This window comes from Anas platyrhynchos, chromosome 6 (genome assembly GCF_047663525.1).
Source record: "Anas platyrhynchos isolate ZD024472 breed Pekin duck chromosome 6, IASCAAS_PekinDuck_T2T, whole genome shotgun sequence".
Classification (NCBI taxonomy): domain Eukaryota; kingdom Metazoa; phylum Chordata; class Aves; order Anseriformes; family Anatidae; genus Anas; species Anas platyrhynchos.
This window is the reverse complement of record NC_092592.1, coordinates 22,950,282-22,967,541: the sequence shown is the minus strand read 5'-3', so window position 1 is coordinate 22,967,541 and position 17,260 is coordinate 22,950,282.

Here is a 17,260-nt window from a genome sequence, read left to right as displayed (position 1 = left end):
TCAGGGGCCTTTGGCCTATTGCCCAAGTTGCCTTGCCCATCTCTCAAAAAAAAAAAAAGGCAAGGGAAGTTTGGCAGCATCATCATTTCATGAATGAACCAGATTGATGTAAACAATGCTGTAAGTTTAATGGGGTCCATATTTACAAGCATTAGTCCCACTCTGACCCTGTACTCTAGACTCCTGCTGACCTGGGGGTTAGGCTTGTCTGAAGATAACATGAGTTTCTACACCAGTCCCCGGATTTGTTCAAGATTGTGTTGACTTTCGGCCTGTCTGCCTAAAATATACATGGGGAAGGACAGATTGCTTTCTGCACCAAGTGCTGTCTAAAGGAAGTGTCTGCTGAGTTTTTGGTTCTGGGCCAAGTTTCCTGCTGTCTAGCATTAGGGCTTTGGCAAGGCAGTCTGGGCCCTGTCACAAAGAGAATCTATAAAAATGTTTTTTTCTTGTCATCGCACATAATTAAGGACAACATTTTAATCAGGCTGCTCCCACTTAATTGCAGTGCTTTGCGTTAGCTACCCTGGACCTGCTGTTTTAAGTAGAACCGCTGTATTTGTCAGATGGGGACAGGCTGGGAAGACGAAACCTCATCTGAGATATGGAGAAGTCAATTATTTTATAAGGATGGAATGTGCTCATGTCATGGTTTGTTACAAAATAACCATGGTTAAATGCAGGAGGGATTGATTTCTGTGGTACTGGAAGCAGTCATCTTTAAACTCTGGTAGCTTGCTGTGGTTTAAGAGGCCACATGGAGAGATGAAGATTTCCGGATCAACTCTTGTGACTGGACAGGCAATTTTGATTGATTGATGATTTGATTTTTATTTAAATAATAAACAGAACAATGAAGAGAAGTTGTACATCAAAAACATCCCAGAAGACTCAAGACCTGTTTTTACTTAAGAAATAGACCAAAAAAGAACTCAACCAGGAAGCCACGAATGGTCATCTTTGGATGAATCACAGCTCTGAGTTCTCTAAAGCCTTTTTGCCAAAGGTTGCTTTTTTGTTTTGTTTTTGTGTTTGGTTGTTGTTGTTTGTTTTGTGTTTTTTTTTTTTTTTGCTTGTTTGTTTTCATCAAACTTTGGACACCACCATCTTTAGACCCTGTTAGATCAAGACATAGGAGGGCAGAACATTTTCCAGCATCATGAAGGCCTTTAAAATCTATTTGGTTTATAGCTGGAAGAATCCCACAGAAGAACTCGAACTATTTGACTCATGAAAGTCAAACTACATTGCTAGGCTGCAACGATATCCACAACTTAAAGTGGTGCAGAGAAGCTAGTGGGCAGACCTGATACCTGAGGTCCCTCTGCAATGATTCACTCACTCTGTGATGCATTTTGCTTCAGCTTGTAAAGTGAATGGCGAAGCAGGAATATACAGGACATCTGTAAGAAGTGTACTGGCCTCCTGCATTTTGGAAGCTCCCAGGAAGGAGCCATAGAAGCATATGGATGCAGGTTGGCCTCGCACATCTGTTTGGCCAGGATGGGGCACTGGGCCTCTGCAAGTGCCTCTGCAAGCCAGCTGAATCAGTTGCTCTGCTCTGTAGCTTGTTTCATGTAAAGCTGATCACTCAAAGCTCGTGCTTCAAAGGATGCAGTCCTCTGTCAGAGATGTTGGCGCTAGTGATTGCTGAATGATAGCTGAGATGTTTGCCAAGCTCTTTTAATAACACCAGTCAGTTGTTTATGATATGTTTAAGCTAACTCAGGCTTCCCCTCAGGAAACACAGAGAACTGCTGGCACCCAGACATAAGGTGGACTAAGGCCAAAGTTGCCTTCTTTGTTCAAGTGTATTGACATTTTGCAGTCTATTAACAGCATTTGATGGCTGTTACTGCTCTTACTTTTGGCTGACAGAAGCAGATACAGGGAATTGTGCCACTCCAAGCTGCAGGAAGGGCATGAACTGCAGATTGCAATGAGCACCTTAGGAATGTTCTTGGAGCCACATTTCCCATTTTACCCACTGCAGAGCCAGTGAGTCTCATTCAGCTGGGCTGGGGGAGATCCTGAAGGTGCAGCACAGACAGGCTAAGAATCTGGTACACCAGCTTTATGTCCTATCGCTAACCAACTAGTTTTTCTTCTCCCTGACATTGGTAAAAATCATGTCTGGCTGCTGCTCGCAGCAGGGATTTCTGGGTGCCCAGAGCTGGAGAGAAACATTGGTGCTGCAAAGCAGTCAGGAGGGAGAATAGGTAAGCACATGTGTTATACATATCCTGCACATATGTTGTATTCCTTTGTCCTTCCACCATGCAATGATCCAACCTGACACAGAGGGGAATGCTGTCTGGGGCAGGTGCAGGACCAGACACCAGGGCCTGCAATCCACTTGTCTTCACACCCACCTTTTCTTAGGTGAAACTTGTGGGCCAAACCCAATACAGGCATCTCATGGCATCCCATGATGGGCTGTGCTGCGGCACATGGAGTGTGGAGGACTGGCTCTGGCTGTGATCTTCCCATGGTTGCTACTCAAGCCTCAGCATTTTTTTTAAGGAGGTGGGGAAGTGATGCTAAGTTGGCCTGCATGTTTTCCAGCTTATCTGACAGTCCCCAGGCTACAGACCTGTTTTCCTAGGTTTTCAGGAAGGCCTATCATGTGAGCCTGCTCAGGAGAGGCAGAGCACATCTGATGTGATTGGGAGCAACAAGTGTTTCAGAAATGCACTACCCTGGGGTTCCTAGTGGTCACTGCAAGTTATTAAAACTCAGGCCTGCTGGTAGTGTTTGTTTCTTGTCAATGATTTTGGCCATCGCCTGCTGGAAGACTCTTTCCAAGCTCTTAAGCCAACCACATATACTCACTGGAGAGGGATAAATAATTGTATTAGACACAAACAGGAGACAGGAGAGTCATCAGTGGAAATCCCCTTTTGGCAACTGTTCCACCTGTGGACAAATGCTGAAAATGAACTGCGCATAGGGAATATCACTACTGCCAGCAATGGGCTCCACTGGACACAGTGTACTGGACTGTATTTCAAGGGTGTCTGTAAACACCACCCTACTTCTAGCAAGTCAGGTTCCTGGGAGGATTGGCACGAACTTATATCTAGGCAACAAGGGAAGGATCAGCTGAGGAGAAGGTTGTCTTCTCATTCCAGGAGACCAGTCAGGCTTTTTGGAAGGTGACCAGGCTCAGACCATGAGTATTCACAATCTTACATTCTCCTAATCCTTTACAATGTAAAGTGACCTGGTGCATGCATTTATCTTTGTAATGAAACGCAATGGAAAGACTTGCATGAGCTGTCATGGCATCTCATTAACAATTAATATAACTCCTGGGCTATGGTCGGGGTCAGTAAGTTTCTATGTTACTTCAGGTACATCCTCAGAAGGACCCGACTTAGATAAAATCTTTAGATCTTAGTGGAAGCAACCTGCAGAAAGTATGGATGTATATCTGAAATCCCAGGCACCCAAGTCATGGTCACAAGGGATATCTGATGCCCTGGCTGGCTGTTACAGACTAGTGATCTGTTGCTGAGCATTTCTCACTGCCTTGGAGTTCTTGGACTCAGCTCATGATAAGCTATTATGAAAGTACACAGCTCTGATTATAATGGGCGTAGAGCAGCGACAAAAACAAAGACCAGCAGGCCTGGCTAAGCAACGTGCTAATCTCAGCCAATCACCAGCACGCTGGGATGGGAATCCTGAGGTCTGGATTCTCTTTTTGCCTCTACTTGTACATATGCTGTAATCTTTGTGATGTCATTTTACTTCTCGATTTCTCAGTTCCCCCTGTACCTTTGTCTTCTCTGTGATGGTAAGTGAGCTTTTCCAGCAAGGACTGGATTGCATTCAGGGCCTTTAGGTGCTACTGCAATACAAAAACACGGCAATATTGGAACTCCTTGGAGGCTTTGTTCTTGCTCCATTTGCAGGCAGTCACACCTCATCAAAGAGATGTGGATAATGTTTGAATAATGTGACACATCTTACACACTTCCTTTTGAGCAGGGTGTTTAAGATACCCAGTATATGTATTTAATGAGATGTTAATGTACTGTTCTCATACTTTATGGCTCTTGGCAAAGGTGCTTGCACTGTCACTCACAGGAGATGCGTTATGTGCAAATCACAGCAAGCAGGATTGAGACCTGGGTGCCCTCTTTGCTAGCAGAAGTCTCTGAGATGCTCAGAAGGTCACTTCTGCATTTCATAACTTCTTGACTAAGAAAAGCTTCTTTGGGGCAGCATCAACTCCAGACCCTGGAAGCTGCTATCTGTAGACGTAAAGGGTAAAACCAGACATGGTCTGGTGAGAGACAGCTGCTCCAGCATACCACTCTTCTCCTGCACATCGCTTGCATTGTGGTCAGAGGTGCTTTTTGCCATCCAGTAAACTGCAGGCAAAAATGACATCTCTGGAGAGAAGCATGTAGCTAACACCAGTGAAGCGTGCTCTTGATTTGTGTGAACTGTGTACAGTACAAGGCACTTGTCTGCTGACACTGTGTCACCATGGTCTCCTGGCAACATCAGAAGGCATATCTTCATGTAATTTGTCCTATATTGCTGATAGTTCCTGGAAATTCTTCTGTTTGATAAAAAAACATGCTTTTGAGGCAAAAGGATTAGTTTTTTACCTGTTGGTCCCAGGAAGGCCTTAATGGTTGTGATGAATATTGCAAAACGAACATGCTGCTGAGCACAGAGAGCTCAGAGAATCAGCACGGGTCAGCATGTTTCACATTGCCATCTAATTCTTCAAGCCAGCAGCTGATTTCTTGGCTCTGAAAAGCTCTCAGGTTATTCAATATATAACTATCTCTTCAGATTTGTTTTTCTAATGGCAAGTCAAAATATGGTTTCAATTTCATCAGAAAAAGTTCTATTTGTACAAGTGTTTGCAGTGGAGTTTTATGGTCTGTTCCCAGTTGGATCAGACCATTACATTGCATTCTGCTGAAGTTCGTGCCGTGAGTGCTGCAGCCAATGCTGATGGGCAGAGTGCACCTTATGTTCAGCACATCGCTATTCTTTTTTCTTCTTCATTACCACTGAGGGAAATAATTGGGAAGAAGCCAAGAAGACTCCTTAAGGCATGTTTCCAAGTCAGAACCTGGGATGTGGCCAGGTAGCTTTCAGTAACGTGATGGGGAGCCAGTTTCCCACAAACCATTTCAGGAACGCACCCTTCATCTTCACAGTCCAGTTTCATCATGAGTAGTGAGGATCCACGTGCACACACACCCTCACAGAGAACAAAGCAGAGGAACACATGGCAAAGCAATCAAATATGAAATATGGACAGTCTTGAATTTCATTTTGTTCCAATGTTTTGGACTATTCTCCTCAGAGAATTCATTTGGTTAAATGCATACAGTCATGTTACTTACTGTCATGGCCATAGTCAATCCGTGACCAACATAGTGGTCCCTGATGTCATTTTTTTTTGTCCTTCCTTCTCTCTCTTTTTTTTGTTTTGTTTTGTTTTCTTTCAGATTTTTGTTTCTGATTGTTTTTCTGCTAGTCATGAGGATGATTTTTTATTTACCCACCAGCTTGTGAGATAGGAATTTGCATTACAGTGCATCAGTTACTCCTGCCACTTTTCCAGACTTCTTATCAGCAGTAAATAAAATAAATAAAAGGAGTTAAGCATAGTGACAGAACCACTACATGTGCAAATGTTATTTTTGCACAGACACTTGTAAACAAGAACAGTGGTATTTCCCTAAACTACCTATTTTGTTAGAAAGTAGCTGCCAAAAATAGACCAAAATCCCATTCCGTACTCAGATTGCAAGCACTAACTTGCCCATCTCTCCTCAGCAGAATGTCAACACAGAGCTATGGAGTAGAGCATAAAACTGTTTTGAAATTCGGCAGGTTAGTTCCCTGGCACGCACGCACAAGAAAAAGACACTTTAAATCCTATCAGCATCTCACTCATGGAAATCGGAACATCCACATCTCAGTTGGCTGACCAAACAGAAAAAATATGTTTTCAAATTATGTTGAAGTGTTTATGATTATTTTTAATTTTCCCACTAAAATGTGTAAAAATTATTCCTGTTGAAAAATGTTTTATTTCACTTTGTTCCCTTGATTTTTTTCTTTAAAAAGAAATTCATATTTAAAGGGACCAGTAACAGTTTTTAAAAGTAAAAACCTGTATTTTATATTTTTACTGAAATAAAAAGCAAAATATTAATCTTAAAATTTTCTTTTCCAAAATTTAGTTAATATCATCTTATGCAAAACAACTTCTGCTGAAAAATGTATATTTATGCTAACTAAAACTTGTATAAATTTATATGCTTTGCTCAGCATCCATAATACAGGGGAAGCAGAGAAGTATTTTGAGCACCTGAAGGTTTTGGTATTCAAAATCCTTTTTAATATAAAGTTTCTCTAACAGTTTTGTTTGTTTGCTTGCTTGCTTGCTTGTTTGTTTTCCCTAGGTCCTCCAGTTCAGTGAAGCCATCAAAAATGAATTTAACCATGACTTAAGCACAACTCTACTCACAAATCTAACCCATTGCTGTGTCTAAATAAACAGAAAGCTCAGCAGCAGAGTTTTGGTATCCGTGCTTCTCCAAGCCACAGCTCTCACTAAAATATATTACTCCCTATATAAACGACATCAGTTAGAATTTTTTAACCTCAGTTAAAATGTAAAAACAAAGCAGGAATCTCTCCTCCAGCCTTTACCCCATTAGATTTATGGTCAAAAATACGATGTGTCTCTCAACAGGGGGAGGTCACGGAATGGTCTGAGCTAATATTGGAGCCTGTGAAAAAATGCATTGTTGTTTGGTTAACCAGTGTCACACAATTAGGCAATGCTCAAAAATCAATTAGTCATACACTATAGCCAAAATGGCATGTTTTTCTAATTGTGCTATATTTTATTGCATATTGAAGCTCTGATACTAGTTTTAACCAAGATGTTTTTAACTCGTGTGACTTCAAAATGATGCTTTCTTAGGAAAAAAAAAAAAAAAGTCTTTCAAATCTGGAAATGATAGAGTTCCTAAAACACCCAGAACAGCTTTAGAACAATTACTTTTGTCTGCCCTGATCTGTTTTTCCAAAAGCTTTTAGGTCAGTTTGTCTTTCTTCCTTTTCTTCTTCTTCATTTTTTTTTTTTTAATTTAGCTAAGATGCAGCTGTGAAAACTGGATTCTTCTTTTGAACTCCTGTATTTACGTTTGCTTCTGGCAGCCCTGAGGAAATGTGATTGTTTTAAAGCTTGCTGCAGAGTTTAAAAAGCCTTAATATGGGACTCCAAATGTAACATGTTACACGGTGCAGTGGATTTTAAGATCTGTACTGCCTATATTGCAGTCAGTGGTGGTCAGGTGAAGCTGGGGTATATTTGCAGCTTGGATGTGCTGGTGATTTCTGGTAATTAAGGCAGCTAATAAAAAGATTAGTGAGTGCAAGAGTTCTGAGCCAGATGAGACTTTCCCCAAGGTCAGGACCATTTGTGCACAAGTCAGTGCTTCTGATCTGTCTGGAAGAAGAACATACAAGGCCTTGGTAGTGGCAGTATTTATATCATTAACCTATGTTTTAAGATACATGGGAGCCAAGATCATTTGATCAAGATATATGAACGTTCATGCTGGCTACCGTAAGGCACAAAATGGGTCTCCTGGCACAAGTAATTCTTACTGAAGAGTTGCTATTGCCACAAGGCAAATTGGTCACACTTGAGGCATGAATGCTAGCAGCCCAGGGACAGAAGCAGTTAGTGTCAGCCTGCCAGCTCACAAAGCCTGGCTGCCTGGGGGACTGGAGACAGGCAGTATGGCTGTGTGTATCAGGAGGGGAAGTGAATTAACCTCAGCTACAAGTCAAACCCTCAAACCTACAGCAAGTACTAGTCTCAAATCTAATCTCTTTCTTAGTAAAAGAAAGATGTAAATTGAGTTTTAATCCGCTAGTTAATGCAAATCAGCATCAATCCATTTAAGCACTATCACCATACCAAAATGAGCCAACTTTGCTGATGAGCTAAAGGTCTCAGGTTTGCTCCTGACAAATACTCCGGCACAGTTCTTAATATTATATGTATAAGTAGTCCTATTAAAATCAGTGAGACTACTCATCTAGCAGGAATGTCCCTTTGATACATTGCCGGGTCAAGAAATCAAGTGATATATGGTTGGTGACTGGTTATATGTTCCAGCCAACACACATGGTGTTATGGGCAAACTCCTACTGTATTTTGATCACAGATGCTTTGATCCTGCTTCAACTGCAGTGGATAATCAGTACCACTTGGCTCTATGTGTCCAGGTTCAGGGTCTGCTCTGCAGTGAGGTGGTGGGAAACACTGCTGCAGAGTCTACAGCTGCTGCCTGCAGGAAGAGAGCCCCTGGGTTGAATTGTCAAAAAGCTGTGGGCTGGTAACACAAGCAAAGTAATGTAGGAGTGTTACTGTAGAAAATGTTACAGAGATCAATATCTTTGCTGTACCACTCATTTAACTAAATGACTGTATCCAGGTCAGCTTCCTCTTCTGGTTTGCTTCCAGGAGGAAGAAATTACATGACAATCTCTCTTTCCTTTTATTGTTTCTCTTTGAGTGTACAAGGGGAAAAAAAATACTTGATAGCTGAGACATAAACTGCTATTGTGTTGCACCCAACAGCAAGAGACTCCTCACTACAGATTCTGGCTTTTGTGGTCCTAATCGTAAGCGGTCCCATGAACATGTTGATGATATCTTTCCGAAGTCCAACATTAGCTCCTCGGATTCAGCTCCATGAGCTAATGAGAAAGTGATATTAACCATGTCACCGGCAAGGGCATGGTGGTCTGGCACTTAAATACAATTTTTCTGTATGTTGATGTAAATTGATGAAATAAATCCAGTGAGGACTTCTCAAGCTTTACACTGGCTAACTTAATTAGCTATGTGAATAAGAAGAGTTTCTCTGGGTGAAATATCCATACAACAGGTTTCTTTCTACCAGCGTTCAAAGTGCTTCTTTTTCTATGTTTTGGTGTTGTGAGTGGGAAAAGAACATGATTGTGTCAGGATCAATTTCAAGCCTCCTCAGTACAGTACGTGCCTGGTTCAGCTGAGCTGACTGTCACTGAAGAGGAATGTGTGTGGGCCATGGACTGTTTTCATCAGCAATATTTGCTGATCACTGTGATGCTTACAGTGGCAGGAGATCACAGCACTGCTTTTGGGGATATGTCAAGGAGTGTTTGGGAGGTAACTGTCCAGAACGGCATGCTCTGCTGTGTGAAAGGGCAGGGGAGGAAACTGAGTTACTACCAGCCCCCTTTAGGAAAAGAACAAGCAGATTTTGATAAGGCAAGAGCAATACAGTAGTCAGTGTCTCAGAGAGGGAGGCGTGAAAAGTTTCAGTCCTCTTCCTCCTACTATGCTGAGCTCTCTATGCCACAGAGAGGAGGGCTCTCTGTGAGAGCATCACTCTGGCATGGCAAGGTCTTCACCTACCAGGATTCAGGATGCATCATCTCAGAGGTTAAAATACAATTCCTCTCTCTAATGTTGATGGTACGATGAAAGCAAATCCAGAGTTAACCTCAATACTTGAGAACATGAAACAGAAAAGTCTGTGGCAGATTTTTATTTTTTTTAACGTGCTCACTCTTAAAATACTTTTTTCTTGGTTTAAAATTTCCTCTGAAATGAGAAAGAACCATTTGAAAAGATTAGACTGCATCTTTCTGCACAGTGTGGCTTCACTGCATACCTGGCTGTACCTGTTAAGAGAGCTGCATACAGACAGCAGCAGCGAGGTGCACCACAACCCACACCTGGGAAGCAATGTTCTGGCTCAGACAGCCGCCTCAGAAAATGCAGTTTCCTTGCAAATGGTGGCTGTGCAGAGGTCATGGGTATCCCAATCCTCCTTCAGGAGTAGAGTGACTGAAACTTCACCTTCTGGGCAAGGGGCCTGTTTGATCTCTTGTTTCTACATTATTTCCACTCTTCCCCTTCCAGAGGAACTTGCTGTCCTGATGAAGACAGCCCTCCCTCCTGGCACACAGCACAGACCCTTGGTGAGTGTTCCTCTGCACACGTGTTTTCAGATAGCAAGTTTGCCAAAGAGAAATGCATACTCCCTCCCTGTTACTCCTATGTGGTAAACTGGGGGTTTTGACAGCTGTACTGCATGTTTCTGTCATTTACAGGAAGGAGGGATCAACAGAACACAGAAGTCCCTATCTCAGACATACCACTTCTCTTACCCTTAAAATATACAAAGCAGTCACCTTAAACTAGACATAAACCAGAACTGGATGCCTAAGATTTGGGTTTTTGCTGTCCTCTAGAGACTGGGTCTTTGGTTCAGGCTTGTATGATAGCATGGTTTGACCTGGAGTCATGACACCCAAGGAGTATGCATCCCAGCCCTGGCCAAGCTTTGCTGTCTCTCTCTGTGTCAGTGTCTGGGAAATGACCCGTAGTTTTTTTGTTGTTGTTGCTGTTTATTTTTTTCTGAATTGCTTATTTTATTTTATTTTTTTTTGTCTTCCAGTGCCTCCTTACTGGTTCTTTATATTCTCTTCTCTTCTTAATATGATGTTAAGTCCTCAACAAGACATTCACAAGATCCTGGGACATTTCTGCTGACTGATCTAGGATACAACAGAGAAAATGAACTTTATTGGTATTCTGCTTTAACTGTCAGTTGCTTAATTCTTCCCACTGAATCTATATGGGCATGCTGAGAAAACTCCAAATAGTTTCTTTTCTTCCTGCAGCATCTCCCCTTCAGACACATGGAGATGCCAGTCTTGCCACTCTGCAGATCATCCTTTCTCTCTCACATTTTGGCCAAAACAGAACACATAATTCTTTTGATATATCCCTACATAAATCAGTCTCTCTAGCTACTCCATCATTTTGCTGTGCTGCATGGAGTTCCTTCCAATTTGTTCTCACTACTGTTACTGAGCTGTCCAGAACTGAATGCAATATTAATATTCCACACACTGTATATAATGCTTGTCAGGCAAAGATTAGGAGCCTTATGAAGATTGATTATTTAAACCTCCCAATGCCACCAGTGATCATGGAGTCAGTGCCTATTACTACCTCAAATCTGAAAAATTCCACTCATTTACTTATCAAGGTCAATTCTTGGTTTTGATGGTTGAGTGAAATATTAGCTTTCCTTATCCTTGCTACAGTAAAGGGTAAGCCAGTAGACTTTGGCATCCAGCCACAAAATGTCTCGTATCATAACAGCATTATGGTATTTGTATGCTACTAATGGAGCTGCCAGCCCGGGTTCAGTGTGAGCACTGCCTGTTCACTGCACAGGAGGGCTCAGCACTTCCCTGTGTAGAGGAGCAGCCAGGTGAGCAGATCTTGTCCGCTCTTGTTAAATGTTGATGGGAAAGCTGGGTCTTCAATCCCTGTTCCTCTCTGGGACTGGAAGCTAAGTCAGTCCTTTACTCACCAAGAGGGAAGTGGGACATTTCACACAGCCTGTTTGAGGTCTGCAGTCATTTTTCTGTCTGCATCAGAAGCTCAGGAAAGGTCCTCTCTCTTTCCAGGCCCTCTTTCTTTTTTGTCTTTTGTTTACCAAACAAACAAAATACTTTTGAATAGTTTTTTTTTTGTTTTGTTTGTGTGTGTGTTGTTGTTTTTTTTTTCTGTTTTTTTTTTTTTTTTTTTTTTTTCTTTAATATATCTTTTTCCACTTCTGCAGAAGTTTTAGTGACATAAGCCTGTCCTACATGTAGGCTTACTCAGATAAAGCTGTGACTCCATCACACACTGTATAGTTCACCACACATTTCTAGCAAAAGATCAGCATTGTCTAAAGCTTTTTTGTTCCTTGGTCATTGGCAGATGAACATGATTTTTCAGCCTTGATTGTGGTTGGGAATTTCTCCTGCTATCTTGCCTATAGATTTAGATTAGGCACTGTCATAAATTGCAGAATAATTGCTGTCATGCAATCTATTAAGCTGGTGAATCCCACTGAGAATCAGCGGGATCAAGTCTGATCCAGTGCTTGAGTTTTTCAGACACTGTAGTGTAGAAAGGGAAATGACAGGACAAGTGTAGATAATTTTCTGGAAATGAACAGAAAAAAATTAGATTTGCCATGACAATGTAAGCAAAAAGCAGCTTAACCTCCCCCTTCCTTTCCTCAGCTTCTTTGTAGCTGATAGGTGAAAATAATGAAAGATAAAGTAGCGTGAAGTCCATATCTTCATTACTAATGTCCACTTGCTGACACTTAAGACAGAAACCTGTAATACTTACTGTTCCAGAGTAATGCTGTATTTATAGACCGTATGTATTTATATATTGTATGTATATATGTAACTTCATTTGAGTTCAGATGCTCATGAATTAAAATGTCAACACATGCACTTATTTGCCTCATTTCAACTGGACATGCAAGCATACCTGAAACAAGCCAGACAAGTGTTTGGAGCCTCTCCATCTGAACTCACTGTGAACCATGTGGCAAGCACCTTCATGGAATAGATGGAGCCGTTTGTGTAGCTGCAGAAATGTGATGATGGATATCTGCATTAAACTCATGGTGGAGCCACTGATCAAAGTGGCAGAGGGCCATTAATTAGGAGGTTAGCTCAGTGGCGTGTGCCCTGAGATTCTAGTGGTGTGAGATACTTCCTGCACTGTGGGAACAGGGCTGTTCTGAAATAAGTCCAAGTCCAAAATCAAGCTTCTGTTCTGAAGGAAGTAATAAGTGATAAGGATGAGATAGGAGACTGAAATTATGGGCTGCTAACAACCCTCAAAGGCTTCTTGATATAGCTTGTGGAGTTATCATGGGCCAGATACTCATGCCAACAAGTTTCCTGAAGAAAATATATCTGTTCAACACACACCGATGAGGGAGCACTGCAGAATTGCCATGGAAAACCAATCCATATGGAGTGCTTTCCGATAGTTTTTAAAGTTAAAGGAAATAGTCCTGTGGATTAATTGTGCATAGTCCATCACCCCACTCTGAAAGGTCACCCAGCTCTGCTAAGCTTATGAAAAGGAGTAAACCAAATGGGTTACTGTTCCTAAACTTGAAACTCTTAATGTGGAGGAGGAAATTCCCAGTTAACCTTTGGTCTGTTTGCAGACACCAGTATTCATAATTCTATCATTAATTTGCAGCTTTAGTTACTTCTTCATAGCTTCTTCTAGCAAGTTGGTATGAATATTAGAAGGTAATTTTGGTTTATGCAGCCTGTGTATTTTTTTTTAGTTTGTTTGTGTTGTTTTTTTTTTGTTTGTTTTGTTTTTTTCAGAGATGAATGGTGTTGCTAATATATTTCAGATACACAAGTGGCACAAAGAGAAATTGCTGACAGAGCTTCATCATCAGTAAGTTGCAAAGGAGATATCAACACTAACTAGACTTTTTCAGCACAGTTCTAATGCTATGAGGACTAAGAAACATTTCACCTAAGGAAAAAAATATACCCAGGGGCTGATCTGGGGCTTTATTTTCAACCACATTCTCCCGCAGTTACACCAATGGCAATAATCTATTGTTGTGTACAATGCTGGCATTTTTCAGATGACTCAGTCTGTACACTATCTGTACCAGCCAAGGAGTTTGACATTTTCACATAGTTCCTGCCAAAATGCAGCTGCTTACCTCCATACAACATTTTGCAGGCAAGACAGCATTTACATATGTTGCCCTTTAGGTATAAACTGGGGTATTAAAGAGCAATAGCAGCTAGAAAATGTATCAACAACAGTGTGAAGAGATCTGCCTTCAGGATATTATTTCTGTACATAGAGCAATAGTGTTTGGAATATTGTGCAATCCATGACTGAGAAACTCTCACCTCACTGGTTAGTTTTTGATGTCTCAATGAGGCATGAAGACAGCAAATCCCTTGGTGGTTAGCAGGAGACATTGATTCATTTCACGGGTCTCAAGAGGGCAAAGACCAAACTTAATAACCTGAGAAGTGAACGTTCTGAGAAGTCTGATGTGGAGCTGGGCCTCCTATCCAAGCTCCTGACGCTTACTCAGCTGAAAGTTGTTCACTTTGTGGAAACTTCTGAGAAGGCCAAAAATAACAGAATTCTGTTCCTCTTTGGAAATCCTTATGCCCTACCCCCTTCATTTCCATTCAGGAATTCAAGATGCTAAGTCAAGGGCCCTACCTAACCTCTGCTCCTTCCCTTTCCACTTTTGACTCAATACAAAGATATCAGTGGAGGTGAATTATATGCACTGCATTCAGGCAGTCTAATGTGTTTCACTGTAGAAAAGGCTGATTCCATGAACAGTATAGCCACATGCACCACTCTTTGTTTAGCTTCAGTTGCTGTCACAGGCCACTGGCTCTCTCCTCCCCATGGTCAGTGGTACACAATTTCTGGGTCATTGAGAACTACTGCTTCCATCAACTCATCACCCCTTTCCAGAAACAGTAGTAGGCAAAAACTAGATTAGAGCTTTTATAGTCAATATCAACAGTCAGCTTCAACAAAATAACTGAAAGATTCAGCAGGAAATAGCAATTATTTGCTGAATAAAAGACAACTGCAAGGTTTTAATATGAGAAAACTCGTAGGAAAAGCAATAAAACCCAGGGAGTTAGATGGAACATGGGCCATGTGAATCTAAGCATGTGAATCTAAACAGCTTAAGCTAAGATTGTCAAAGTGACTAGAGATTTTCTGGTGCAAAGCTCTTACAGAAAGGTTTGAAAATCAGAAACTAGCCATTATTTGATGTCTAAACTTTCTCCTACTCCTCACATTTTGTTTGTTTGTTTGTTTGTTTGTTTTAGGTGGTGACTTCAGATTTTCTTTACCAAACTGGATCACTTTTATTTGCTACGCAGTACTGTGATGTAGGTAGGAATTAGTCAGATGCATAGAAAACATAAGGAAGCTAGAAAAGAAACAAAGATTTTTATGAAGAGCAGCCTTGAAAACTGTTTAGGATTATGCCTATAGTGCTTCAATGAAATCTGGGGGCAGTGGAATGATTGACATTAAAGGGACAGAAAAATACAATGTCCTTCTCATGAGAAAAATGTAATTTCAGCACTAAGGACAAACAAACAAACTGGGACAAACAGATGAAATAAAACTTAACCGAGTTTATTTTTTAAAGAAAATCATGGGTTTAGAAATGTTGAAAAGCTGCCTTAGTTTTAGGTTTGACCTTATTTTTGGCATATCCTTTTCCCACAAGTGCCTGCAGTGCCCCATGGATCATGGTGTCTTGTGGATGCCTCTTGCCACCCCTTGCCCTGAAAGACTATCTGGGCCATGTGAGAGGCTGCCAGGCAGAGTTGCGCAGCACATCCCTGCAAGGCTCCTACAGTACATTGCAGACACTAGCCATAATGTCAAGTCCTAACAAAATGTGAGCCTTCTGCACTTTGTTTTGTGTCTTCTGTGGAAAATTCCACTGGAAATGATCCATTTCAATGGAAATGGATGTTTATAATGTTGAAACAGACCCATTTTTGATAACAGAAAGTGTGGGGGTGGAGGGATGCTCTGCTCAAAATATTTCAACTAACTCTACTTAGCGGAAGATCTCAGTCTAAAAACAATGGATTTACTGTATTTGTTATTAAATAGAGTTTCAGGACCTAACCCCACTAATGAATGAGGAATAAAGATTAGCTTTCTTTTATTTTTTTCATCCAAAACTAACAAGCAAACAACTTTGAAAACAATGAGATATACTGCTGGACTGCCTTGATTTTTTCATTGCTTTCTTTCAAAACTGTGTGTTGTCAGTTAATTAAATGACCTACATTGGAAGAAATCAGCATAGCTTTTTAAATGCTTCAAGGTGATCATGATGTTCCAGGTTGATCCATGTTAATTTTTTCAGTGTGTCTTGCTTTTCTGAAAAATGCACAAATGTTAATGCAGCTCTAATGATTACCATTTAATACAATGTGTAATTTACCTAAGAAAACAGAGCTTATCAACTTTTAATAAGAGTCTGCTTTCACTGGAACAAAAGATCTTAAGTCACACCTGGAAATAAGATTCCTAAATCTCTTATAACTCAAAAAATCTTGCCTTTCTGCATGTATTTCCTGCAAGGCAGGCTGATGATTGCACGTACCCTATTAGAAATGAATGGCTGATCAGAGCAGGCACAGCTGCAGCAATGGCATATTAATTCCTCCCGAAAGACCTGAGTACCAGATATACTACTCCTGATCATATCAGGCCACACAGTCCAGGGGTTGTTTATCCCTGCCTGGTGACTGACTGAGCAAATGATGTGAAATGATCCATCCCCACAGCTCTGACCTCATAATACTGTGAGAGTCCAAAAGAAGATGGAGTTCACTGAGACATCTCGTCCAAATTTATTTCAGATTTGATGGAGCATAAGGTCTTCTGTTTAGGATTTTATCATCTAATCTGTTCTCTAACATGCTGTGTTAAAAACAAACACTCATCATCTGTTTCCAGACACAGAAACAGTCCTATATTCCCTCTACCTTCATACAATGCATTCCAGCCACAAACATTGTTTTTTCTCCATCCCTGATGTCCTGTTTAGGATGAAGAATGACTCTCTGTTTGGCCTGGGTATGGTTATTTACAAGTGTTTGTAAAATGTCTACGACCAAGGAGGAAAGGGGAGAAAAAAGGCCAAAGGGATTGAAGGTGGGAAAGGACCATTAGCAATTGTTTGTTTTATTTAAAGTAAAAGTTCATTCTGGTGCTGTTTTAAAAAAATAAACCCGTGTATTTTATTGCCTGCCCTTGGGTCCAGCATGGTGTATTTTGGCCAGAGAGCTGCAGTGAAAGGTGGGATTTCTTCCACTGATATCTTGCAGGACTTCTCTGGAGTTATTTGCTGGGTGAGGCCTGCAAGGCCCAGCATGGCCCAGACACCCAGGGGGTTTGGCTTTCCTGTTTGATTTGAGTTCCCTTTGTGAAATCTGTAAATGATGGGCACTGGTGCGTATGCCAGGCCCAGATGGTACTGTGCCAGATGTTGTTACCAAGAGGAGCCTGCTCAAAGACCTCTCCTAGGGGAGCGAATGGACCCCTGGCCTGGTCCTTCCCCTGCAGTCTGCAATGAGAAGGAGCAGGGCAAAATGGAGGCCACCTGAGGCCTGTGCCAGGGCCAGCCTCAGCCTGGCTGCACGGCTGTGGTTGTGGCCTTGCAGCACACCCACCTAGATGAGGGCACAAGAGCCAGCCTGAAAGCTCATGTCCTTCTTTCCTCGCTGCCACACCAACAATGTCCTCACAAGCAAAAATCCCTCTCGAAACACTTCATCCTCAAAACTT